This window comes from Squalius cephalus (genome assembly GCF_949319135.1).
Source record: "Squalius cephalus genome assembly, chromosome: 2".
NCBI lineage: Eukaryota > Metazoa > Chordata > Actinopteri > Cypriniformes > Leuciscidae > Squalius > Squalius cephalus.
Window position 1 is genome coordinate 11,408,361 of NC_137123.1, and position 25,725 is coordinate 11,434,085.

A 25,725-nucleotide genomic window follows, 5' to 3' on the forward strand; every position below is an offset into this window, starting at 1 on the left:
AATATATTTAATCTTTCAGCAGAAATATCTAAACATATTTAGAAATTACTTGCATCCTTAAGGAGGATCGTTGATTTGTTTCTGGAGGAAATATCTTGAATTAATTATATTTTTCTCATCCCATTGTTATTAATATTATTATGTTGTGTTACAGTTTTGACTTAAGAAAAAAAAAAAAAAAGCTGATGAAGTAAGAATACAAAACATAATTATATTGATATATTCTCAAAAAAATTTTTTTAGAAGTAAACTAACTTTGTGAAAGGATGCAAGAAGTGAGGATGTGTAGATATTTTTACTAGGGAAATAAAACAACAGTATTTAATGTTAATCTATGTTTTTTTCCTGAAGTGTGTCCGGAGTGAATGGATTTGTGGAGACGCCGCGGCGTTCAGAATGAGTTTCAGATCCAGAACATCATCAACACAAACACAACACAACTACAAACTACAATCAACATCAAGACGTCTTTAGTGTCATTATGAATGTTAAACATAATAAAGACAATGTTATCCATACATACAAAAACATCCAAATAAACTAAATAACAAATCAATGAAAAGATGAAAATGTCTTACAGTAATGTCTCAATATAACTCTAGAGAGAGTGTGTGAGAGGAACTAAAAATGTTTTGAAGGCCAGAATTTCCAAAGAAAATAGTTCACATGGTATTATAGAGTTTCACATGAAAACGAGTCTGAAAACATTCTTTAGCTGTAGTGAGAAATCAATGTCTTCTTCTTTCTCTCCGTTTGGTGGATGTTTCATTTGACACAGATATTTTTTTTTTTATTGTTTAGTTAGTCAAATGTTAGATGGTGTGTGGTATCATTGATGAGCAGAATTCTGCTATAATTATGATAATTTTGAGTTTTCCAGGATAACAATGATATTAAGAGACACTTTTAGCGGATTTGGTGGTGGTCAAATGATGGACAGATGCTGATCAACTCCTGTAAACTTTTATCTGGTGCTGGTGTTTGTATACATTTGCATAAGTGACTTTCATTAAACAGTATGAATTTATTGTTGGTTAATGGCCATTTGTGTGTTATATTGGTTTGCAGAAATAGTATACATACTGTTTGAGTTTAAATTAGCCCATTTTAACCTTTACTGTATATTACAGTGTACCTTGACATTCCACTAAGAAAAAAAATAGTCCATAATGTACATAATTGGCCTATAAACAAGACGAAAACTGATTATATTACATAAAATATCTGGTGTAATTTTCACTAATAAAGATCATTTGTTTGTTTGTGGTGCTGTGGCTTTATTTTTGTTGCGTCCACGAATAGACTCTCGCGGGACGTATAACTTAGATACTCTGTTCTTTCATTCATTTTCAAACTGAGGATAGTTGCTTAATTTATTATGATAGATCTCCACAATATGAGGATGGCTCATATTGTGTAATGGCAAAATTATGTAATGGTTATAAGAGGAATTACAAGACAATTAAACTCAGTATGACCTTTTGGATTTTAAAAGATCAAATTTATTCTCACAGTTTGTTGGTAACATAAAATAGTATTAGGGCCTATATGCCTCATTTCTGTTGCATGACATAACAAACATGTATACTCAAAACAAGGGTTTAATTTGAGTGTGCTATCTCTTTAAGTGTTTTTCATAATGTAATTATGAATGTTGTTTCTCTTTCCTTTGGTGATTCTGCTTGTTAACAGCAGGTGTTCATCATTAATGCTCAATCATCACTTACATATTCACTTAATTATCTCAATAACTTCAACACTGCTTAAGTGTTATTTTAGTGTGCACACATATGAACACTGGGCAGTGTTAATTTAACACTTGAGATTTATAGTCAATATAAGAATATTATATTGTATATATATTATAATATATATTTCCAGTGAATGGTTTGATATAAGGATTTGTTTGTTCAATTAACTGTCAGATTGGATGCATTGTTTGGTGAATATTTACCTTGTTTGATGAAACTGTAGCCTACATGAGATATCTAAAATACTTAAATGTGTTTCTGTATTTAAAGCAATGTAGTTTACATGTCAAACTGCAGGATGGACAGTAAGTTTAAGGAGTCAGGATTTGAGAAAACCCAGTTTAAATGATTGTCATAGTGTAGTGTAACATCATTTAGTTTTCACCTAAAAATATGAACATAGAATCATAAACTGTTATAGAAACCGTTAGAGAAACATGCCAATCATCTATTTGACCTAAATGTAACATTCTTATAGCACTAAATACACGTGATATTATTGTTTATGATCTCTAAAAGATGTTCTTCAAATCAGTCTCGGAATTAATTTACTTTTTGTTCCTTCTTCTCTTTCTCTTTCTCCTTCACTTGTGTTTGTCCTCAGCATTCATCTCACGATCTTCATCCTCCTCCTCCTCATCCTCACTACTTCTGTTTGTTCTTCCTCCATTTGCCCCAAAATAAATGACATTCCCATCCCCAACAAAACCCCACAGCCCACTGTATAGATGAAGCTTTCGGCTTCTGCCTCCTGTTTGGCTCTTATACTTCGGGCCGTTTCTGCTGCTATGGCCTCTGCTTTGGCCGCTGCTATGACCGCTGATATGACCGCTGATATGATGGCTGACACAATTGCTCCAGTTACTCCTGCTACGGCGACCGCAGAGACACCGTTCACACCGGAGATCCACACCACTGCAACTGCTGCCACACACCCGACAGCCGGTAATGCCATCACAGCCAAACTGCCTCTGAAGACGCCCACAGACTGAAGCTCACTCCATAGTAGTGAAAGTCCTCTTTCCCCATGTGCACCATAAGCCAATCCAGCACTGACACCCAGTAAAAGCACTGGAAATCCAATGGCACTTAAAGCTCCAGTCGCCTCAATTACACCGGGAAGACACTGATCTGCCATATCTGTAGCTTTTCCAACAGTTAATGATGATTTTGTCTCTTGTGTCTCTCTTTTCCACCCGAATGCTTCTGGTTCTGGAGCGAGAGTGCGTTCTCGTGTCACTTTTCTGTGTTGTTTACCTGATTAACCTGTTAAAGAGCAAATATTGCCTGTCCCGGTGTTTGTGCAGGCAGATTCTAGAGTACCGATAACTCTCATAAACTGCTGTTGTACTCTCTACTCTCTATTTCTCCTTGCTACAGAGCCATTGAAACTGAAACCGCTGATTCCCTCACGCTGGCCTGCATAGTTTTATATATTTAGACACACACATGGCAGTGGCGCAATGAGGCTACTCGACATTAATGCAGATTATGATTTTGGCTGAGGCACCCTGAGTGTGTACAATTGTTGTAATTTGTAACTCATCAAATCACATTAAACTTATATTTACATTTTGCCATGCCACTGTTACAATCTAAACTAAACTTTTACGGGTAGCTTCTTCCTCCAAAGTTCTTCTTTTATTATATTTTCTTTCCGTAAGGGCTGCCACTGTGTATCTATTTCACATATTCTTTTGAAACGCTCACATTATCACTCACATTGCTGACCATTTGAAATGCATTTTCCTGTTTCTATTATTGATTCAAGTGCTTTACTTTCACTATTTAGCTGGAAGCATTTCAACATGGTGTATGCTGTGGTCATCTGCTGGTCAAAAGCATGAATAGCACCTGCCAAACTGTTGCGTCGTTACACTTTGTGATTAATGTGTCAGTATATCAGGCTTTTCCCAACCGGCTTTTTAAGAATCCTTGTGGACCATAGGCCCTGTCCCAAATGGCACACTCCGGACTTGTGGACTTCCTCAGAGTCCACACTTTGGTGACGTCATGTAGTGCAGACCTATAGGGCCCTTGGCGCGAGTCCACGAGGGCGCATTGAGAGGTATTTTTGGGACAGACTCGATCGTCACGCCAGAAATAACGGTCTGGTTGCTGTTGGACAGGAGAAATCACATTTTTGCACTCCGACGTCTTATCTCCATGTCAGCGACACAGCCTGCTTTTACAGTTCTATATTTTGATATTGTGCATGCCACCTGGGCTTGTTTAAATGATTTATACAGTTGTACATAATAATACATAATGTTCCATTTGAACTAAGATTACAATTTTAACACATAATGAAAATGTGCATGCGTTTCAGATGAATTTACAGGTTTCAATATTCATACTATGTTTACATATGACTCAGTAAAGCCCTGACATTAAGGACTCGTAAACTCGGCGAGCATGTGCAATTTAAGTCCACGAGACCGAAAGTCCACATGAAGTGCGCCATTTGGGACAGGGCCATAGTTGTAAGATCAGGATGGTCCTCTTGAATGTTTATTGCATCAATACCACTAATACCTGTGTTAGCACTGAATGTATTTAGTGATGGGTGGTTGGTTTTAGTGTAACTGAGGCCAGCTGGTTGCGCAGTGCAGTAAACCTCACCTCTGACCTTGAGGCGCACTGTAGATCTTGTTAGTAGCCCTCCTTCTACACTGTAAAATCTAATTAGTTAGACTTACTTAAAAAAAAAAAGCATGCAAACTGATTGCCTTCAAAAAACGAGCAAAGTGAAATATGAATAGTATGTTGTAATGACAAGTGCTTAGTTAGTATAGTTCACTTATGCAATAGTTCTAGTAACTAATAAAGAACTTTAGAGAGTACTTGATAATTGACTTTAGATTTACTCTTGACTTATTGTTACCATTGTTACCATTATTGTGTTTTGCATGCTGAATGTCGAAGTCTGTATGTGATTTAAGCAAAAGCATGATCAACTGCAACATATTGTCATACATATAGAGGGATTGCATCAACCTAATTAAAAGATTCACAAGGTGTTTATGACACGTGCTTACAATAAAATGTTAACATATGATTGTTTGACATGAAAAGTAGTTTAGTTAATGATTTAGTCAGAAGTTAAATTACCTTTTTGAAGCAACCTATTTATTATTTCCTTCAAAAACAAATATCTGTGACTTTTAGCTGCACCGCTGAATCGATAGGAAGAGAATTACAATAATATTAATGAAGGTCAACGTGACCAAACAAAGGAACCATGATCACCATAATGGTGAGTTCAAACTAAAACATTTTTGGAAAACAACATCAATTTATGAAGTCAGCTTATGTGATGTTGTAAAGACCACCCATTGGCCCAAAAACGGGGTCCAGCTGTCTGGGTGAAGGGATAATGTGTGTATGTATTTTCAGCGCTCCAGTGAAGTTCACTTAATTTATTAGAATTTAGTTTCAATATTACTTTAGCTCTACACTTAATCTGACTGCAATTTCACATGATAATCAAATTTAGATTGTGTTTCTTATTTGAAAATAATCATAAATTTTGATTATGATTTAATTTAGATCTTTGATTATTTTGAGTATCAATATTTTCAATTATTCTTTCATTATGGATCCAATGCCACCCAGAGTCACACGCCCCGGGTTTACGTGGATCTCACGGACACAAACTTATCAGTTCTGAAATAGTCAGAGGGTGCAGGGTTTGCTAATGTCTCTTAAGTCGGTTGTCTACTGCTCACTCATACAAACAAGTGTAGTTTATTTTAGACACTTCTGTACAACTTGCCAAGTCAGTGATAGACAGAAATCAAAAGGTCTTCAGATGATGTGCCTACTGCTCCGTTCATATGTGCCTTTAGTTTGACCTACCCTAACTAAGATTTGCGGTAGCACCAGCCTCCTCATAATCTACTAAAATAATGATTTCAGGAGAGTCCAGACTAAATCAAGATGTAACATTTATTTTGTCAGGTAAAAATGTATCATGCCAATTACACAAGTAAATGATTAAATTCAGAAATAATAAATACATGACAGCAATTACTCAAAGATGACTCTAAAAGTAAGCAATGCATTCCTGACAGAGACACACAGGGGTGTGTGAGTGTGTTTCAAGTGTAAGACTGGGGAAAACACTGAAACAGTCAGCTCTGTCACCTACCCTTAAATACCCAGACTAGAACAAAATGGTTATATCAATATTTTTTTTAATTGTTTTGGGTCAATTCATGTACCCCAGGTGGTAACACCTGGTTTCGGGAGATATCTTGAAGAGACATCACCCAAAGAGGAGAACAAGTCTCCTTAGTTTTCAATCTTTCTCATTAAACCAATGACAGACTGCAATGAAATTAAGACCATTTTACCAATCACACTGAGACATTTAAAATAATACCAAACATGAAAAGGAAAAACAATAGATTCACAAGATACATCATATGTGATATATAGACATTCTCAGTGTACTTTTAGTGACTTGAGGAGGGAGAGGGGGATGCAGAGATAAAGATAAGTTTGGACAAGACCAATGTCCTGTGCTCTTTCTTTGTGATCTTCTGTCCAGGGTGCATTTTATTGCTTTTTTGCAAGGGTCAATTTTACCTCAGCTTTTGTTTTAGCAGGAAAATCAGTTCTTACAATGTTCTCTCAAATCTAGACCATTCAAGCAGTCTTAACTTGGGTTTTCCGAGTAAGGCATAGTATACTGTAAAAAAAAAAAAAAAAAAAAATCTGCCTTCAATTTTTAAGTACAATCAACTTGGATGTTAAAGTTGTTTAAATTTAAATTACATTAAACTGTCTTAATAATGAATCTTGTATAACATAAATTTAAAAAAAAAAATGCTTAGCTTTGAGTTAAAGCAATGTAAAAACATATGTTGGCATAACTTATTGACATTATACTTTTTTTTACAGTGTATGAGAATAGTACTAGATTTTACAATTAAGATAAGCCATTAAGTAAAGTTAACTAAAAAGTGTTAGTTAAAACAACTGTTACAGTGTTTGATTAACATGATTAACAACTAACATTCATTATGACACTAAAGCCGTCCTGATGTTGATTGTAGTTTGTAGTTCTGTTGTCTTTGTGTCGATGATGTTCTTCACTGGAGCTGAAACTCGTCCTGAACTCTGCAGGGTCTCCACAAATGATTAAATAAAATAAAATAAAATAAGAATAATTAATAATAATAATAATAATAATAATAATAATAAATATAAATATATATATATATATATATACTCTAAAAATGCTATGTTGGCTTTAATTAACTTTTTTAAAACTAATATTTTTACATTCAACTAAAACAAATAATGCAGTTTCATGAAACTGGATTGTTTTGGGTGAATGTAAAAAAAAAAAAAAATAGGTACTATACGGTTATCCGGACCACACCTGACCACACGTGACCACACCTGACCACAACCGCTCTTGGTTGGTCGTAACGGGTAGGTTTAGGGGCGGGGTTGGGGTAGGTCATCACATGTGGTCCGGATAACCGTATAGTACCAAAAATTATTCAACTAAACAGCATTGGATTAACCTTATGTAATTAACTTAAGTTAATAGAAATAAATAATGTTACATAAATCCAATAAATCCAACGTAACTTAGTTACGTGGGACCTGTTGACATAACAAAGTTAATTAAAGCCAACATAGCATATTTTAGAGTGTATATATATATATATATATATATATATATATATATATATATATATATATATATATATATATATATATATATATATATATATATATATATTAAATATTGTTGTTTTTTTCCCCTATGTAACAATTTCATTCTTAATCCCTTCTTACAGTACATTCTTTCACAAAATTAGTTTACTTGTTCAACTTTTTTTCATTTAATATCAATATAATAATTTCTTGTTTTAATCATAAATTTGACAAAACGCAGTAATGTCAATGCCAAGGGTGTGACAAAAATGGTATATATATTCAAGTTATTTCCTCTTCCTTTTTTTATAAGGATGCCATATGGATGTTAAGATATTTCAGCTGAAAGATTAAATATATTTAGCACATGTTTTTGTACATCTGGTTCCCCTACTAGTTTAAGTCTATTAGTCTATTTAGATGGACAGTAGCAAGTGTTAATACGATAAGTTTCAGTAGATTTGGTCTAGTAATGTAAGCAAATTTTTCTCACCTGCTTATTAACATCCTGCACACACTCACTGAACATTACATCATTCGTCTCCACTGCAGGAAGGTTCAAAAGGTCCACAGCATTCCAGAAGTCCACAACAGCATCTTAAAAATCCACAACAGCATCTTAAAAATCCACAACAGCATCTTAAAAATCCAGAACAACACCCTCCAGAATTTTCATTTTTGCCTTCACTCTTCTCATTGTTTGACTCAGACTTTTGACCTTTGCTAGAATCCATCGCTTGTTGATTCGTTTCAGCCGGTGAGATGATCTGGAAACATCAGATCTTCACCAGTCTTTATCTTGTGTGATCAGACTGTGAATTGCATATGTACGGCCCTACAGGAGCGCTCTGAGCTCATGCAGCCAATCCACTGCTCTCACACAACTAAAATTAGCATCAAATACATCTGCCCATAACTGTGTATATGAAACATGATAGTTTCTTTCAGAAGGATCATCTTCTCTGCAGCCACACAGACATGAAGCTACACAGTAAATTCCCCAGTGTTAAATTAACACTGCTCAGAGCACATATGGTCCCATTCTACATGGTGTTAAAGTAACACTGAAGCAGTGTTAAAGTTAATGAGACAATTAAGTGATTAATTGAGTGATGATTGAGCATTATTAAAGACACCTGATGATAACAAGCAGAATCACTGAAGGAGAAAATCACAAATTGTAAGCCACCGTTATGGTGATGGGTGTTTGCTTTAGTTGGGCTCTTGACCCTTAAATTATTCACTTTAATTTTTGTTTGATTGCTGTATCCGACTTACAACTGCCAGATGAACAAAGAAAAAAAGTGATCTGATGGTGTTGGTTATGTTATGACAATCATCATTTGAACTTTATGTTTTTGATTTATGTTGTTGGTTACAGCATAACTGTGATTCTGCATAAATATCCAGAATTTTAGATATAATATAAAGGATTTCTTAAAGGTAAAAAAAAAAAAAATCTTTCTTTTAGGCACACACAGACATAAAGATTCAGTCTATGCATCTCAACAATGGTGACAATTGGGAAAAGTAAATTACATAGACAATTCAGATCATAATTTATTCATACCGCAATGCATGATGGGAGCCATTAATGAGTTGTGATTGGTGGTAGCCACTGCAACATGCTTTATTATTGTCACCATTGTTGAGATTCACAGGCTGATTATTGATATCTGTGTTTCTAAATTAATACATTTGAAAGTGTTTTGATCAGAACAATGTTTATTAAATATATTGGATTATAAGAAAAATGCTGATAATCATATACTGTAGAATCACAGAGCTGCTGCTAACAAGTTACATCTAACTATCTCGATAAGTTTCATTTTTGGATCACAGCTTGATTATGTCAAAACATAACCAACACTATCAGATCACACTTTTTCTTTGTTCATTTGACTGTTATAAATCAATAACAGCAGACAAACAAAGTCTAAAGTTAATAATATACAGTAAGGGTCAAGAGCCCAACTAAAGCAAACACCCATCACCATAACGGTGGCTTACAATTTGAGATTTTCTCCTTCAGTGATTCTGCTTGTTATCATCAGGTGTCTTCAATAATGCTCAATCATCACTCAATTGATCACTTAATTATCACATTAACTTTAACACTGCTTCAGTGTTACTTTAACACCATGTAGAGTGGGACCATATGTGCTCTGAGCAGTGTTAATTTAACACTGGGGAATTTACTGTGTATCATTCTCCAATTGTAAATTGTAAAAGTACCATTTCGGCAACCAGAACGTTTCTGAGCCAAATGAAGATAAAGATGTGTTCTGTTGACTGGCGTGTTTATTGAACCACTCAGATAAGAGTAAACCTAGAATCAGCGAGAAGCTCATTTGATTGGCTACATGAAGAAGCTGGACCCAGCCTCTTCGCGCTTGCAAAACTCAATGAGTGAGAGAATCGTGCCAAAACTGGAAGCGCAGGTAAAAGAAAGACGCAACTGTACAAATCGGGTTATTTCGGGAACTTTTTTGCTCCATGCACACATTTAGACATTTGCAACAGTTTATTTTTTTACACAAAGTTTGATTTTACGCAGTGAATCTGTTTTGCAGTTCCTAACTCTGTTGTTTTCTGTCGCAAATTGCTGTTCACAGGCCTGCAATGCTTTTGGCCGTATTTGTGCGCAAAAACCGTGCCAAAAGTGTAAGCGCGGAAAAATGGAAGTCAGAAGAATACAGACCCTATTTATTTTGCGTTAGCATGAAGCTGCAGCTTCACAATACATGAATTACACTTACGAATAACAGTTAAATGCTGCAAATATTTTTTTCTTACACTTGAAAGGTGATTTACACCTTTACAAATCTTCTCTTGCGCATGCAAATTTAATTTACGCTTGCAATCTTATGTACACTTTCACAAATCTTACCCTGCGCATGCAATTCATTATGACATCATATTACCTTCATACACTCCAGCCGTTTGTTCCTGAGATATTTGAGTAAGTTTGCTATGTGCGCCCACTGCGCTTGAAAATGGCCGGTGGGCAAGCTAACACTTCAAACAGCTGCTTGGGTGGGGAGACTACTAGAGCAGCGAAAATGTACATTTCAATTTAATTTAAACTTTTCACAGTATTAGTCTTTATTAAATGAATATTATGTTATCACAATTTGTTAAATATATGACCTTTTTGTTGATTAAATGCTTTGAAATGGGATTTTTTAAACAATTGCGGGTGATGACTGTTTGGCGCCGCTCTGAGGTAAAAAAAAGGCAGCACGTCTGTCAGGACAGACGCGGTTTGCCCATCATCCTGCGTGCAGTGATGTTTATTCATAAAGGGTCAATTAAGTTATTGTTAACATAACTTGTTACATTAATTATTTTAACATTATTCAACAAATTAAACATTAACTAAATCTACTATGATGTTATTTCATAGCCAACTTTTCATAAAATGTAACATGTTATTTAACATTCACTTAAAAGTTAACGTTAAACACAATGATAGGATATTCACACATATTTAATAAGACTTCATACATCAAATGATTGTTTATAAATTGTTTTTATTTACACAGTTGAAACATAAATGATATATATTTTGAAGTGAACGTGATTTTAAAAATGTTATAACATATGATAATTTTAAAGGAAACTTAAAAACCAAGAGATGTCAGGAAAGATGTCAGGAAAAAAAATGCTGTACACAAAGGATATCTTAGTGCAGGCAGTAGAGGAAGTGAGAGCAGGAGCAAGTTTGAGGGCCACAGCAAAAAAGTATGGCATTCCCCACACCACTCTACAAGACTACAAAAAAAATAAATATTCCCACAACCCCCATCCTAATTCGGCCCTGACACCCACAGAGGAAGACGCCCTTATTTCTTTTATTTTCTGGATGGCGGATCATGGCTTCCCAGTAACAAGGTCATTAGTAAAAATACTTGTGACTGGGATAATTAAGGAGAGTGGCAGAGCAGACAGCACCACTGTCAATTTAGAGAAGGGACCAAGTGATGTCTGGTGGTCCCGTTTTAAGGCCCGCCATCCGGAACTGACCTCAAGGACGGCAGACTCCCTTGACAGAGCTAGAGTGCATGGTGCTACACCAGAGGCTATTGAGGTTTTTTTTTAAATATATGAGGCCCTTTATGTGACGCACGGCTTGGATGAAAAGCCACAGCTCATCTTCAATTGCGATGAGACTGGCTTTGGGGACAAGCCGCGGTCTAGGGAGAAGGTCCTGTGCCAGACTGGGAGGAAACACGTCTACCAACAGCAAACGACGACCAGGGAGCACATCACAGTGCACTGCTGTGTGAATGCAGCCGGGGACAGCATTCCACCTTTCATTATTTACCCCGGCTGCCTTCCAAGCACTGCATATAGGCTGGATGGGCCCCCCAACGCCCTCTATGGAATCCAGGATAAGGGATATATGGATTCGGAGCTATTCCTGAAATGGCTCCACCATTTTATCCTGTATGCCCCTAAGGAGAGACCACTGATATTAATCATGGACCAACACGAGACACATGTATCAAAAAATGTAATCATGTTCTGTAGAGAAAATGAGGTTGAAATTATTTGCCTTCCTGCCCACACCACACACATCCTTCAGCCGCTGGATATTGCGCTAAAGACTGCATTCTCCACCTTGGCTGCCAGGCTGGGTCTGGTCCGAGGGGATCTAGTCGTGGGGAAGAAGCAGTTCTCTTCTCTCCTCAAGAGTGTGTACCCCACTGCTGTGACAGCCCAAACCATTAAGGCTGGGTTCCGCAAGGCTGGAATATTTCCTTTGTCCAGGGGTGCTGTGGACACAACCCAGGTAATTTTAACATTAATACAACGATAATTAATCCTCTAAGATACATGCTTTTCTTTTAAGTTTGCTAATGAGTTTTACAAATGTTTTACTTTCTTAGGTGGTGAGAATTCTCCCATCTGCAGATTCATCCAGCATTCACGCCACACCATCCAGCACTCACGCCACTCCTTCCAGCATTCACGCCACACCATCCAGCACTCACGCCACTCCTTCCAGCACTCACGCCACACCATCCAGCACTCACGCCACTCCTTCCAGCACTCACGCCACTCCTTCCAGCACTCACGCCACTCCTTCCAGCACTCACGCCACTCCTTCCAGCACTCACGCCACTCCTTCTAGCACTCACGCCACTCCTTCCAGCACTCACGCCACTCCTTCCAGCACTCACGCCACTCCTTCAGCAACACCATCCAGCACTCAAACACCTTGCCCCACTTGCAAAAGAGCAACCCCTAAAAATTACCTGGTGGCAGCAGGTGTAATCCCCGAGAGTCTGGCCAACGTCCTTATGAGCCCCGCCCTGGAGAGGTCAGAGAAAGTGAGGCGTCGCATTCCGCTTCCAGCCCGTGTGATTACCAGTGATGAGTATTTCAACCTGCTGGTAGAAAAAGAAGCAGAGGAGAAAGAAAAAGAAGAGAAGAAAAGAAAGCGGAAGGAAGAGATGGCAAAGAAAAAAGAGGAAAAAAGGCAAGCCCAGGAGGCCAAAAGACAAAAGCAGGCACCACCTATGACTGAAGAGGAAGGAGAACACTGCGCCATATGCAGAAAAGTGGTCCCACCTGGCTCAGGAGATGACACCATAGATGAATGGGTCCAGTGTGACCTGTGCCATTTATGGTTCCACCTGGAGTGCGCTGGGGTGGAGGAAGTGCCAGACACTGACTGGCTTTGCCATAAATGTTGTCTGTCCACATAAATATTACACGTTATACACACAGTTATTCAGTTTGTTAGATGTAAATAGTTAAACACACACACACACACACACACACACACACACACACACACTGTAAATGGTGCACACAAAAAAGGTTTAATGTCTAGTTGTTATTTTTTTAATCAGTTGGTTAGATGTAAATAGTTAAACACACAGACAGACAGACACACACACACACACACACACACACACACTGCAAACAGTGCACACAAAAAAGGTTTAATGTCTAGTTCTGTTTTTTTTTTAATCAGTTTGTTAAATGTAAATAGTTTTAACTTTACGTTAAACACACACACACACACACACACACACACACACACACTACTAATTTATGTTCTTACGTTTTTTCCTTCGGTAATAAAAAGTTTTTTTTTTTAAATCAATGCAAATTGTTTGTCCTTCTTTGTCTTCAGAAAGATATGGTTATTCACTAACGTTTCACGTGGTTAATGCTTAACTCACATGCCATGATTAATATCAGGACACAATCATGTCTAACTTGCATGGTCCTCTAGCTTATTAAAGCAGCAATTAATTAACATTTTAATCAAATAAAAAGGTACTCACCTTTCTTATTCACTTAAATGATGTTTTCTTGATCAGTTAATCGTCCATTTTCGCGGTTGAAATCAAATGATGCCCTCTGTACGCAACACCATTGTATGCATGTACGGAGCATCGTTAACTCCTATCATCTTCCATACACAGGCGGAGGAGGTACTTTCTCCCACTTTTCTCAAAAACTATTGGTCTAAAAGACATCAATCAAAGTGTGGACCAATCAATGGGTATTCCCCAAGCGTGCCGCACAAGCCCTGAAAAGTGAAGCCAAAACATCTCGATCGCCCCCCGGTGACTGGTCCTAGTATAGGTTATAAGCCCCGCCTCCCCGTGTTATTCAACGGGACGTAAAGAGCAACCTAACAATTAAATTACACTTCAAATATATTTTTTCCAAAGGTGGTTTCTTTCATTTGCTGTCGTTTTCATCACGCTGATGTAAGTTCAAGTGTCTGTTTCAAAAATAAGTTGGTTTTTAGTTAGTTACGTGATGCGGTGGTGTAACCTCATGATTGACAGCTGTGATTGACAGGTTCTCTGAGCGAAGTAGTCACTGAAGCACCAACGGACATTTTTTCGGAATCTTCGGAGGACAGAGGAGATTGTATTTACTTTATTTTAACAAGCCTCTTGTCGTACTGCAATCAATTTTTAAAAAAGTGTGCAGAATCCACTCTCCCTCAGTGCATTCTGCGAGGGTGAGGGCGGAGCGTTGATTTCGCGGCTTTACTTCCTGCTCACTACTGCGCAGGTCTGGTCCCGAGATCCCTACTGCGCAGACTCAAGTTCCAATATGTCAGCGCCATATCGGGACTCTGGCGGCTTCAGTTCTCACCAATGGAAGAGAGTGAAGGGGCGTTGTCCATCTTTTTTTACAGTCTATGGTATTCCCCCAGAGAATGCTAACACAAACATGCTAGTCATGCTCTCAGCAACGGAGGGGTGGTCACTGACGTGCGGTGAAAGGTGAAAAGTGTACGGAAGATGGTTAGTCTACGTTACTAGCCGTTCATCCATTTTGATTTGCGTGCTTGTTTGGAAAAACTAGATCTATTTTAATGTAATTTGCCAACGTTTTATTCATATATCAGACACACATAGCAGAACTATAAAGTTTACTCTATTCTTCTCTCAGTTCAACAGCCACTTACTTTCATGTATTTCGGGAGAAACTGGGGAATTCAGGTGCTGTAAATCCGGCTGACAGGACTCTCTGAACTGCAGCGCTCATCTCGTTATAGATCAAGATAATTTATAAAGGTTTTTAAACGAAGAATCGGAATATCAGATAGTTGACATGGTAAGCAAGTTTGTGAATATTTTTTGATAAAAAAGGAAAAACGAAATAAAACGAATAGCGAGACATCTAGTTATTGTGGCTGCGGTGTGTCACGTGACAATCATGACGCGTCGCCATGGAAACAAGGGGTCAGTTAAAATATGTGTAACTTACGCGTGAAAGAGTTGATTTAAAAAAAAAATATTTTCTAAGTAAACAACAATAGCCCAAGTTTAGTAAACATTTTTTATTGAGACTATAAAAAATAATTCTGCATTCATTTTTAGGTGTGCCAGCTGCCACTGTGGGTGGCACCGGCACACCCTGGCACACCCGTGGCTACGCTCCTGCCCAACACACAGTTTATTGTACAAACATAAGTGAAACAATCATGCGAAATACTGAAGATCATTCATATTACTATGAACTGCAGTGAAACAAAAGAACAAAAGAAAAAGTATTAGTTTATAAATATCTTTCAAATTGTAATTGTTTCATGCTTGGAAGCCAATAATTATCCAATAAAACACATGGTGGTCGACAGAAATAAAGCTTTAGGAGTAGGATCATTAGATGAGAGAAAACCATCATGTTCTGGTGCTTAAAGAACCAGTATCTATTTTTTTATTTCAGATTTTTAGTTTTTTAGATCTATTATGTTATCATTGTTCATGAGCACATTTTACTGAAAATAATGCAGTTCGTTTCATGGAAATCTCCAGTTCATTCCTATGGGATGTTCTGTACGGCCAGTCTAAGTTAACAACAGTAACTAAATGGCAGAGCTTAGCAAAGGGTCAACTGGTCCATAATAATAGATAGATAGATAGATAGATAGATAGATAGATAGATAGATAGATAGATAGATTTGTATATTGAGCAAATATATAAACTCACAAGAAATTAGAAAAATGCAGCTGTTCATAAGAAAAGCAAAACTTCCTGAGAAGCTCTTGATAAGATCGAACAGGTTGAACCGCACGTCGCTTCAGGGCAGCATGTTTTTTGTTTTGACAAGGACGCTAGTGGGGTGCTTTTGAAACAAACTTCGTGAAGCTCCAAACCTTTTTATGAATCATTTGTTTTCAACCAACGATTCGGAACACGTATCAAACTCATCAAAATGCTAATATCACATGATTTCAGAAAATGAGGCTTCGTTACATGTCATGTTTGAAATGATTCAAAATTTCAATGGTTCGTCACTAGGGGCGATCTCATGAACCAGTGTCTACAGTATATATGATTTTTACCTGACCTCGAAATAATTTTATAATTTGTACTTAATTAATGACACATTTGTATAAAAAGGAAGAGTTGAAATGAAAAGCCTTTATTGGTCTGATTAACCAAACTCTCCATAAAACAAACAAAACAACCCTAAAATTTTAAATATCACATATTAATAACATGATATCCATATAATCAAAAACTAAACTCTGAATATGATCAGTGAATCAAACACTATATGATGATTTAATCTTTCATAAACCATATTTGGCCTTCTCGTCCAATAAGCTACACAGCAAAATCCCCAGTGTTAAATGAACACCCCTCAGTGGTGTACATATGTGTCCACACTACAGAGTATTAAATGTAACAATGAATCAGTGTTGAAGTTAATGAGATAATTAAGTGATAATTAAGATAATTAAGATAATTAATCTCATCTTGAGTGATGATTGAGAATTATTGAAGACACCTGATGTTAACAAGCAGAATCACTGAAGGAAAGAGAAACAAGAACTACATCTGCCATTTTATTTGTGAAGAACCTTGTGCTGTAAAATCACAGGGCTGCTTTAATCAATAATGCAAAATGAACACATCTCCCATATAATCAGAGACTGAGCTCAGAATAATATCATTTAATCAAGTCACTACATGATAATTTTATCACTATCAAAACCTAATCAATAATTGAAACATATTTTCTCTGTGTTTTCTTTGACATAACAAACCTGTTTTATAAACACACTGTTAAAGCAGCCGGAAAAATAATTATATTTAAAAAGTCAAGGGGCAAGAGCCCAACTAAAACAAACACTTGCTATGTTCCATGCTATGTGATCGAATTAAAAAAACTAATTTAACAGATATGGGTTTTCAACACACTGAATACATAATCTAACATTTGACAAACTGAATGTCAAATGAACGGACAGGGAACTACGTCATCACATTGAAAGGTCACGCCGGCGCCGGCAGAATTACCGCCCCACTGTTTACAATGCGATTGTACGTAAGATACGGCGCCGGCGTGACCTTTCAACGTGATGACGTAGTTCCCTGTCCGTTTGTGTATCAGCTCAATCCGAACTATTGAAAGTAAAAAGTCTATAAATTATATATATATTTTTTTAAATGACCTATCGTTTCGCTAGATAACAACCTCTTCAGCTGTGATCACGTACAGCCCGTTTAAACACTTCAAAGACTTTTGAAACTGCATTGATTTGGACTTAAAAACAATGGTAACCAATGAAGTCCATTGTTAGAAGAAAAATCCAGAAATGTTTTCCTCAAAAAACATAACTTCTCTCCCACTGAGGAAAGAAAGATATCTTGGATGGCATTGGGGTGAGTAAATTATTAGGACATTTTCATTTTGGGGTGAACTAATCCATTTTTCTAGTTAAGTTAAGCCATTAAGTAAAGTTACTAAAAAGTGTTAGTTAGAACAACTGTTACAGTGTATGAGTAACTTTGCTAAAGGCCTATCTACGGTATTCGGCGCTCTCTGCTCGTCTGTCGACTAGTGCAGTTATGTCACTTTAATAGCTTTTATGACAAAGGTTTACAGTAAGAAAAGTAAATATTGCATTCTGCAAGAGATTTTAATAAAAAACATACTCCTCTCTCTCGCTGTTGCTTGGTTGTGTTCTGCGCCATTCACATATTTTGAAGAGTATCAATCATGTAACACTTGTAGCTCATAGCATGAGAATGTGAAATATGGTTTAACAGGCTATGTGCCAATGGCCTTGTAGATTTAAAAATCATGGTTTCCCCTATATGGTTGAATCACGGAAGCTACACCAGTTACCTTTGCCAAGAGATTCAATTTATTATGTATCATGTGTCAGACAGAGAGAAACAAGCATATAAGAACATAAGGCTACATGAGAGGTCTTCATCCCAGATTTCTCTGTTCCCCATTTCTTTATCTTCTCATCCCATCATGCTAGATGTAAATGGTTTCTCTGGCTTTATGTTTCTCTGCCCTCATACCTCTGTTTCTCATGCCATTAAGTTTCTCAGCCTCATGCCTTTGTTTCTCCTATGCCTCTGTTTCTCATGCCTCTGTTTCTCTGAGGTGGAACAGTAAGATAGAGCTTATATACATTACAGAGCAGCTTCCTTTTAAGGTAACAAACTATGTTGCTTAGCTTTAAAAATGGAACGTATATGTCATACGAACACATCGCACAAACCACTTCCATATTAAGAACTATCTTTGTTGTTTACATCTGCATCAGTTGGAAACATGTTACATCTTACAAACCCTCTACAAAATATAGCTCAACCACCTGTCTCATGTGACATGATCTTCACATGGTTCATTCTATCTATAGTCTCCTCATGCACTGAACACATGCACATAAAACTCTGACTTGACAAAATACATTATGAAATGATTATAAAAATTAATAAAGAAAAAAATAATACAGATACATAACATTAAACAGTAAATTTTTAGTCTTCAGGCCTTAAGAAACATTTTGACACATAATAATTCTTGAAGCCCAGTTCAACAGTTCAACTGACTAATTTCGGCGATTGCAGTTAATGATAAGTTCAGACAAATGACGATAATGCATAGCATGAATAAAATGTGTAACATGTTGTATAAAGTAGATATTGTGACAAAATTACACAAACACACACAAAATGGTAAAATTAAAGATTCTGTGTAGTCTATGCAAAAAATAAATCGACAACTATTAGTGATCTTTAATATAGAAATCTTTCATAAACCATATATGGCCTTCTCGTGCAATAGAGACAGAGTGTATTCAGGCCACGCCCTGTTGGTATTCAACGTGTTAAAATATCAAAATCTAAACCTCTAATAATTCTCAATAAGAGCTTCTGCCAGAAATAAAGTCAGTCTGGTTAGTAATAAGTGAAGCTGGTAATGCTGTTTGTGGAGTTGTTTAATCCTCCTCTGCTGAGATCTTCACAGATTTAATGTCTTCTTTTCTCTTCAGTTGATTTCATCTTAGACTGTGGCTGAAGTCAGTTGTAGTCCAGTGTTCTTGTCGCACTGTTTGATTTGAAATCAAGAAACTGATTCTGCTTGTTAACAGCAGGTGTTCATCACTAATGCTCAATCATCACTTAATGAATTACTTAATTATCCATTTAACTTCAACACTGCTTCAGTGTTATTGTATCTCTCTGTAGAGTGGGATCATATGTACTCTGAGCAGTGTAGATTTCACACTGGGGATTTTACTGTGATGATTTAACACTGGAGCAGAGTTGATTTAACACTGGAGCAGAGTTGATTTAACACTGGGGATTTTGCTGTGATAAAATGATTGCTAGTTTGGTGTAGTGAGAAACCTTCTCCACACCAGCCTTCCCAGCTAGAAATGTTTTGTTCTAAAAACGTTCTGAGAACATTACCATGAAGTTCTAATAATGTTTTCAGCGGGTAGTTTTATTTTGGTTCCCAGAATGTTCTCCTAAAACGTACAAAGCAAAAACGTTAATGTAAAAGTTAATGAGATAATTAAGTGATTCATTGAGTGATGATTGACCATTATTTAAGACACCTGATGTTAACAAGCAGAATCACTGAAGGAGAAAATCACTATTTTTAAGTCACCATTGGAGAATAGTGTTTGTTTTAGTTGGTCTCTTGACCCTTACATTTTTTACTTAAGGTTTTGTTTGGCTGTTGTAAGGACACACTTGCATGTTATAACTGACAGATGTTGTTGGTTATGATTTGACATAATCATCACTTGACCTGAGTCACAAAACTCATTTAGAGTCTAATCTCTGACTTAGATTTATATTGTTGATTACAGCATCACAGTGATTCTAAAAAAATTAGATCCAGAATTTTCAATATAATCCAAAGTATTTCTTAAAAGTTGTTTTGATAAAAAAAAAAAAAAAATGTTTAGGCACAAACAGACATCAAGATTGAGTGTATGAATCTCAACAATGGTGGCAAATGAAATAAATAAGACAATCCAGATCATAATTTATTCATACTGCAATGCATGATGGGATGATGCATGATGCATGATGGGAGCCATGAATGAGTTTTGATTGGTGGCACCCAGAATGCACTGCAACATGCTTTATTATTGTCACCATTGTTGAGATTCACAGGCTGAATCTTGTTGTCTGTGTGTCTAAATAAAACATTATTTCAAAATCTTTGGAACATAACTTTTAAGAAATGTTTGATTCTATAGAAAATGCTACAAATCGTATGCTATAAAATCCATGTGCTGCTGTAATCAACGAGGCAAACGTAACTCTCTAAACTTTAGTCTTCTGTAAGTCGCTTTGGATGAAAGCGTTTGTTTAATCACTAAATGTAAATGAGTTTAGCGATTCAGGTCAATTAATGATTATGTCAAAACATAACCAACACCACCTGATCACCTTTTCTCTTTGTCCATCTGACTGATATAACAAGGCTAGAACAGCCAAACAAAATCTAAAGTTAATAGTTTAAGGGTCAAGAGCCCAACTAAAGCAAACACTATTCTCCATAATGGTAACTTAAAATTAGATTTTCTGCTTGTTAACATCAGGTGTCTTCAATAATACTTAATCATCACACAATTAATAACTTAATTATCTCATTAATTTGAACACTCCTCAGTGTTAATTGAACACTCCTCAATGTTAACACTCATATTTTAAGACTTTAACCCTTTGAGTGTGGATCAAATAAACTCCCAGGAGAGTTAATTTAACACTGGAGTTTTTGCTGTGTAGGATAACATTCTCTAAAAACATCCTTAAAATGTTACAGTTAAAACGTTATATCTTAGTTTACATTTAACCTTATAGAAACATTATTTGAACTGAAAAAACATCCTTAAAACATTCTTTGAACATTACATTCAAATGTTTTCTTTAAAACATTAACCAAACTTGTAGGGAATGTTAGCCAACATTCTGAGAACGTTCCCTGCTAGCTGGGTTGCTTTTATTCATTATGTTTTCAGATGCCACCTGTCAAAAGAGCACTTGTTAAATGAGGAGCAGAGCTTTTGTGCACCCATAGTCTCCTCTCTCTCAGGGTTGGTACAGCTGAAAATATACTGCAGAGGTCTAATATACAACCAATGGGCGGCGTCGGGATGATATTCAACGGGCAAGGTTCAGTTTAGACACTTCCAGTTTCTTGATTTCAAATCAAACGGTGAGTCAAGAACAGAGAGACTCTGAATGACAAAAACAAACTGCGTGAGACATTATGGAATCAACACATAAAGGTCAGTTTAAATTGAATTACCTGATACTCACAGACTATAGGAGAATCAAATTATACACTGTGATTTTTGTTTGCTATTGACAACACTAAAATGTAAAACAGGAAATAAATTGTGAATGCAATCTTCATCAGTAATCATATCCCAAACTGTTCTATACATTCAGAATTTACATGTATTTTACTGTGCTTCATTATATATTATATTCAACAGAATCACTCTCACTGTGTCACGGTAGGGATGAGTGCAAAAAGGTGCGAGGACTCAAGTGCAGAAGAATGAATATTTATTAACAATAAAGAAAAACAAACACAAAACAAAACCCACGAGGGGGTAAAACATAACTATTAAATACAACACAAAACCAGAACAAGAAACTTACTGCAGGATCACGGGGAACAAGAAACATTAGACAACGTACCGACACAGACTGCAAACAAGACGGGACTTATAAAGGGAACAAATCAAGAGGGAACAGGTGGAAGAACTCAAACAATAATCAGATAACAAGGGGGAGGGATCAGACAATGACATGAGCACATGGCCCAAAATAACAAAACACCCAAGTGCAGCACAAGACAGGACAGACATGTGACATTACCCCCTCCCTACGGAGCGGCTACCAGACGCTCCATCAGACCAGGGCGGGACGGGAGGGACAGACCAGGGCGGGACGGGAGGGACAGACCAGGGCGGGAAAAGGGGAATGGACCATTCAGAAGGCCAGGGAGGCACACAAAGTTCGGGAGTCCAGGGCGGAGACGACAGTCCGTCGGGCGGCCAGGCGGAGACGACAGTCCGTCGGGCGGCCAGGGCGGAGACGACAGTCCGTCGGGCGGCCAGGGCGGAGACGACAGTCCGTCGGGCGGCCAGGGCGGAGACGACAGTCCGTCGGGCGGCCAGGGCGGAGACGACAGTCCGTCGGGCGGCCAGGGCGGAGACGACAGTCCGTCGGGCGGCCAGGGCGGAGACGACAGTCCGTCGGGCGGCCCAGGAACAGACGCCACCGGCTCAGGAACAGACGCCACCGGCTCAGGAACAGACGCCACCGGCTCAGGAACAGACGCCACCGGCTCAGGAACAGACGCCACCGGCCAGGGCGGAGACGACAGTCCGTCGGGCGGCCCAGGAACAGACGCCACCGGCTCAGGAACAGACGCCACCGGCTCAAGAACAGACGCCACCGGCTCAGGAACAGACGCCACCGGCTCAGGAACAGACGCCACCGGCTCAGGAACAGACGCCACTGGCTCAGGCTCAGGAACAGGCACCACCGGCTCAGGAACAGATACCAGCGGCCCAGGAACAGACGCCACCGGCTCAGACACCACCGGTTCAGGAACAGATACCACCGGCTCAGGAACAGACACCAGCGGCCCAGGAACAGACGCCACCGGCTCAGACACCACCGGCTCGGGCACTGGAACTGGCACCACCGGCTCGGGCACTGGAACTGGCACCACCGGCACGGGCACTGGAACTGGCACCACCGGCTCGGGCACTGGAACTGGCACCACCGGCTCGGGCACTGGAACTGGCACCACCGGCTCGGGCACTGGAACTGGCACCACCGGCTCGGGCACTGGAACTGGCACCAACGGCTCAGGCACTGGAACTGGCACCACCGGCTCGGGCACTGGAACTGGGTCCCCCGGCTCGGGCACTGGAACTGGGTCCACCGGCTCGGGCACTGGAACTGGCACCACCGGCTCGGGCTCGGGCACTGGAACTGGCACCACCGGCTCGGGCTCATGCACTGGAACTGGCACCAACGGCTCAGGCACTGGAACTGGGTCCACCGGCTCAGGCACTGGAACTGGCACCACCGGCTCGGGCTCGGGCACTGGAACTGGCACCAACGGCTCAGGCACTGGAACTGGGTCCACCGGCTCAGGCACTGGAACTGGCACCACCGGCTCGGGCTCAGGCACTGGAACTGGCACCAACGGCTCAGGCACTGGCACCACCGGCTCGGGCACTGGGACTGGCACCACCGGCTCAGGCTCAGGCACCGGAACTGGGTCCACCGGAACTGGGTCCACCGGAACTGGGTCCACCGGAACTGGGTCCACCGGAATAGCCACGGAGGGGTTCTTCCTTCTCCTCCTCCGTTTCGGGACCACCGGACTCGGGACCACCGGAACTGGGACCACCGGAACTGGAACCACCGGAACTGGGACCACCGGAACTGGGACCACTCTGCTGGCGATCCTCTCCTGATGGCGAATGAGACCCTCCACCATCGCCTCAAAATTGACCCCATCAAAGGCTCTTCGGATCAGCCAGTCCATCGGTTCATCAAGCGCATAGTTAAATAAATCCTTTCGAGCCTCCTCGCTAAGGTTCAGCCCCTCAGCAGCGCTGCTGAACCTTTGGCTGAACTCTCTCACCTCCGTCCCCTGCTGACGGAGGGAGACTAGCTCCTTAAATTGGAGAATCCGCTCCCATTGCGGACAGGAGACTAGTTGCGCCCCTCTTCTCTGCTGAGTCCTCATATGGTCGGTACGTTCTGTCACGGTAGGGATGAGTGCAAAAAGGTGCGAGGACTCAAGTGCAGAAGAATGAATATTTATTAACAATAAAGAAAAACAAACACAAAACAAAACCCACGAGGGGGTAAAACTAAGGATGGCTGACGCGAAACAGTCGTTCCGAAGCTTTGCGAGATCCCGAAGCGCAGATGTGTCGAAACACTGATCCGAAGCGTGATTCGAAACACCCACGTCACGTGACTATGACCAAACGAAGCCTCGAAGTGTTTCACTAAGTGTTTCATCAGGTGTGGTCCGCCGAATCAGCGTTTGATTGACACGGTCGGGAACAAACCACACAATCGCACATCTGTATAAAAGTGAAATAAACGCATTTTGACCTCGTGGGTTTTTGTGAGAGGAGTTTGACTTTGAGGTAGCGGATTTTTGGTGATATAGTGACATAGTGCGATTTGATTAGTTATAGGCAATTTAGGCTTACATTTAAATTTACACAACACATTGACTGATGCTAGAGACAGACAGAGTATAGTGACACATTAATAGATACATAGCCTAGATATACATAGACAGATTAGGCTAATAGATAGATACATATAGATAGATTACAGATACATATAAATACATATATTATAGATAGATAGATACATATATAGATAGATTATAGATACATATATAAATACATGTTATAGATAGATACATATATAGATACATAGATTATAGATACATATCTAGATACATAGATAGATTCATATAGATAGATAGATTGATTTGGATAGATAAAATGGAGGCTCCCCAGAAGAGATCCCGTACATCTGTGGTGTGGGAGCATTTCCATTTAGAAACCCCAAATAAAGTGAGATGTGTGTATTGTGATCGGTATCTAGCCTACTGCAACAATACATCATCCATGATGCGCCATTTGAGGAGCACTCATCCTGCCATTTTGCAGGGTGCAGAGGATGGCATTCCCCCTGTAGGCTACCTAGGCCTGCTACTGACACTGTTGGGCCATCTATGCAATGTATGCATTGTTTGAAATATAATTATAATTGAAATATAATTATAATTGAAATATAATTACAAACTTTTGGGACACTGTTTATAAAGTCCATAGCCCAATGCCCTACAACCTAATGTCCCAATCACAACTGCCAATCATGTTAAAAATAGCTTCAATGTGAATATAATATAATATAATATTGTGTGAATATACATTTTATAGGTCTACATATGAGTACCCAATATACTGCAGCTGATGCCACAGTGGAAGTGAAAAAATACATCAACGATGCATATTTGCCCAGAACTCATGATCCACTAACTTACTGGAAAGAGAGAGCAGTAATCTTTCCTCATTTGTATGTCCTTGCTAAAAAATATCTTTGTATGCCAGCAACAAGTGTCCCTTGTGAGAGGATTTTTTCAAAGGCTGGAGAAATTATCTGTAAAAAAAGAAGTAGGCTAAGTCCTTCCACAGCAGAGAAATTAATATTTTTTTAATAAAAATCTCTGAAAAAGTGAGACATTGTGGCTTGAATTATTTTATTAATATTCATTGTTCATGACCAAAATAACATTATGGACAGTGAGGAGCCTATAGGTTACAAGCTTCACATATTAGAAAATTATAATAATAAAAAAAAACGCATTTTTTTAATGGCTCGTCAAGGTTGTTTCAGATCAACACCTGCAAGTGACCACTAGGTGTCACCGTTGAGACGGGTGTCGGATTGATTCGAAGCCTCGAAACAATATGGCACATTT

The 25,725-nt window shown here is 38.7% G+C and overlaps 2 long non-coding RNA genes across 3 annotated transcripts; both read right to left on the reverse strand.

Moving 5' to 3' along the window:
* Positions 1 to 1,308: 1,308 nt before the first annotated feature.
* On the reverse strand, positions 1,309 to 3,163 carry LOC307152831. Its single transcript, XR_013820061.1, has 3 exons — positions 2,581 to 3,163; positions 2,137 to 2,544; positions 1,309 to 1,367 (listed from the first exon to the last, which is right to left on the reverse strand). It is a non-coding gene; the product is annotated as an uncharacterized lncRNA (long non-coding RNA).
* Positions 3,164 to 5,681: 2,518 nt separating this feature from the next.
* Positions 5,682 to 8,229, reverse strand: LOC307152839. 2 transcript variants are annotated; one of them, XR_013820065.1, is made up of 2 exons: positions 7,918 to 8,229; positions 5,682 to 6,875 (listed from the first exon to the last, which is right to left on the reverse strand). It is a non-coding gene; the product is annotated as an uncharacterized lncRNA (long non-coding RNA). The 2 variants fall into 2 exon arrangements; XR_013820066.1 differs by having other exon boundaries at positions 5,682 to 6,884; positions 7,918 to 8,225.
* Positions 8,230 to 25,725: the final 17,496 nt, after the last annotated feature.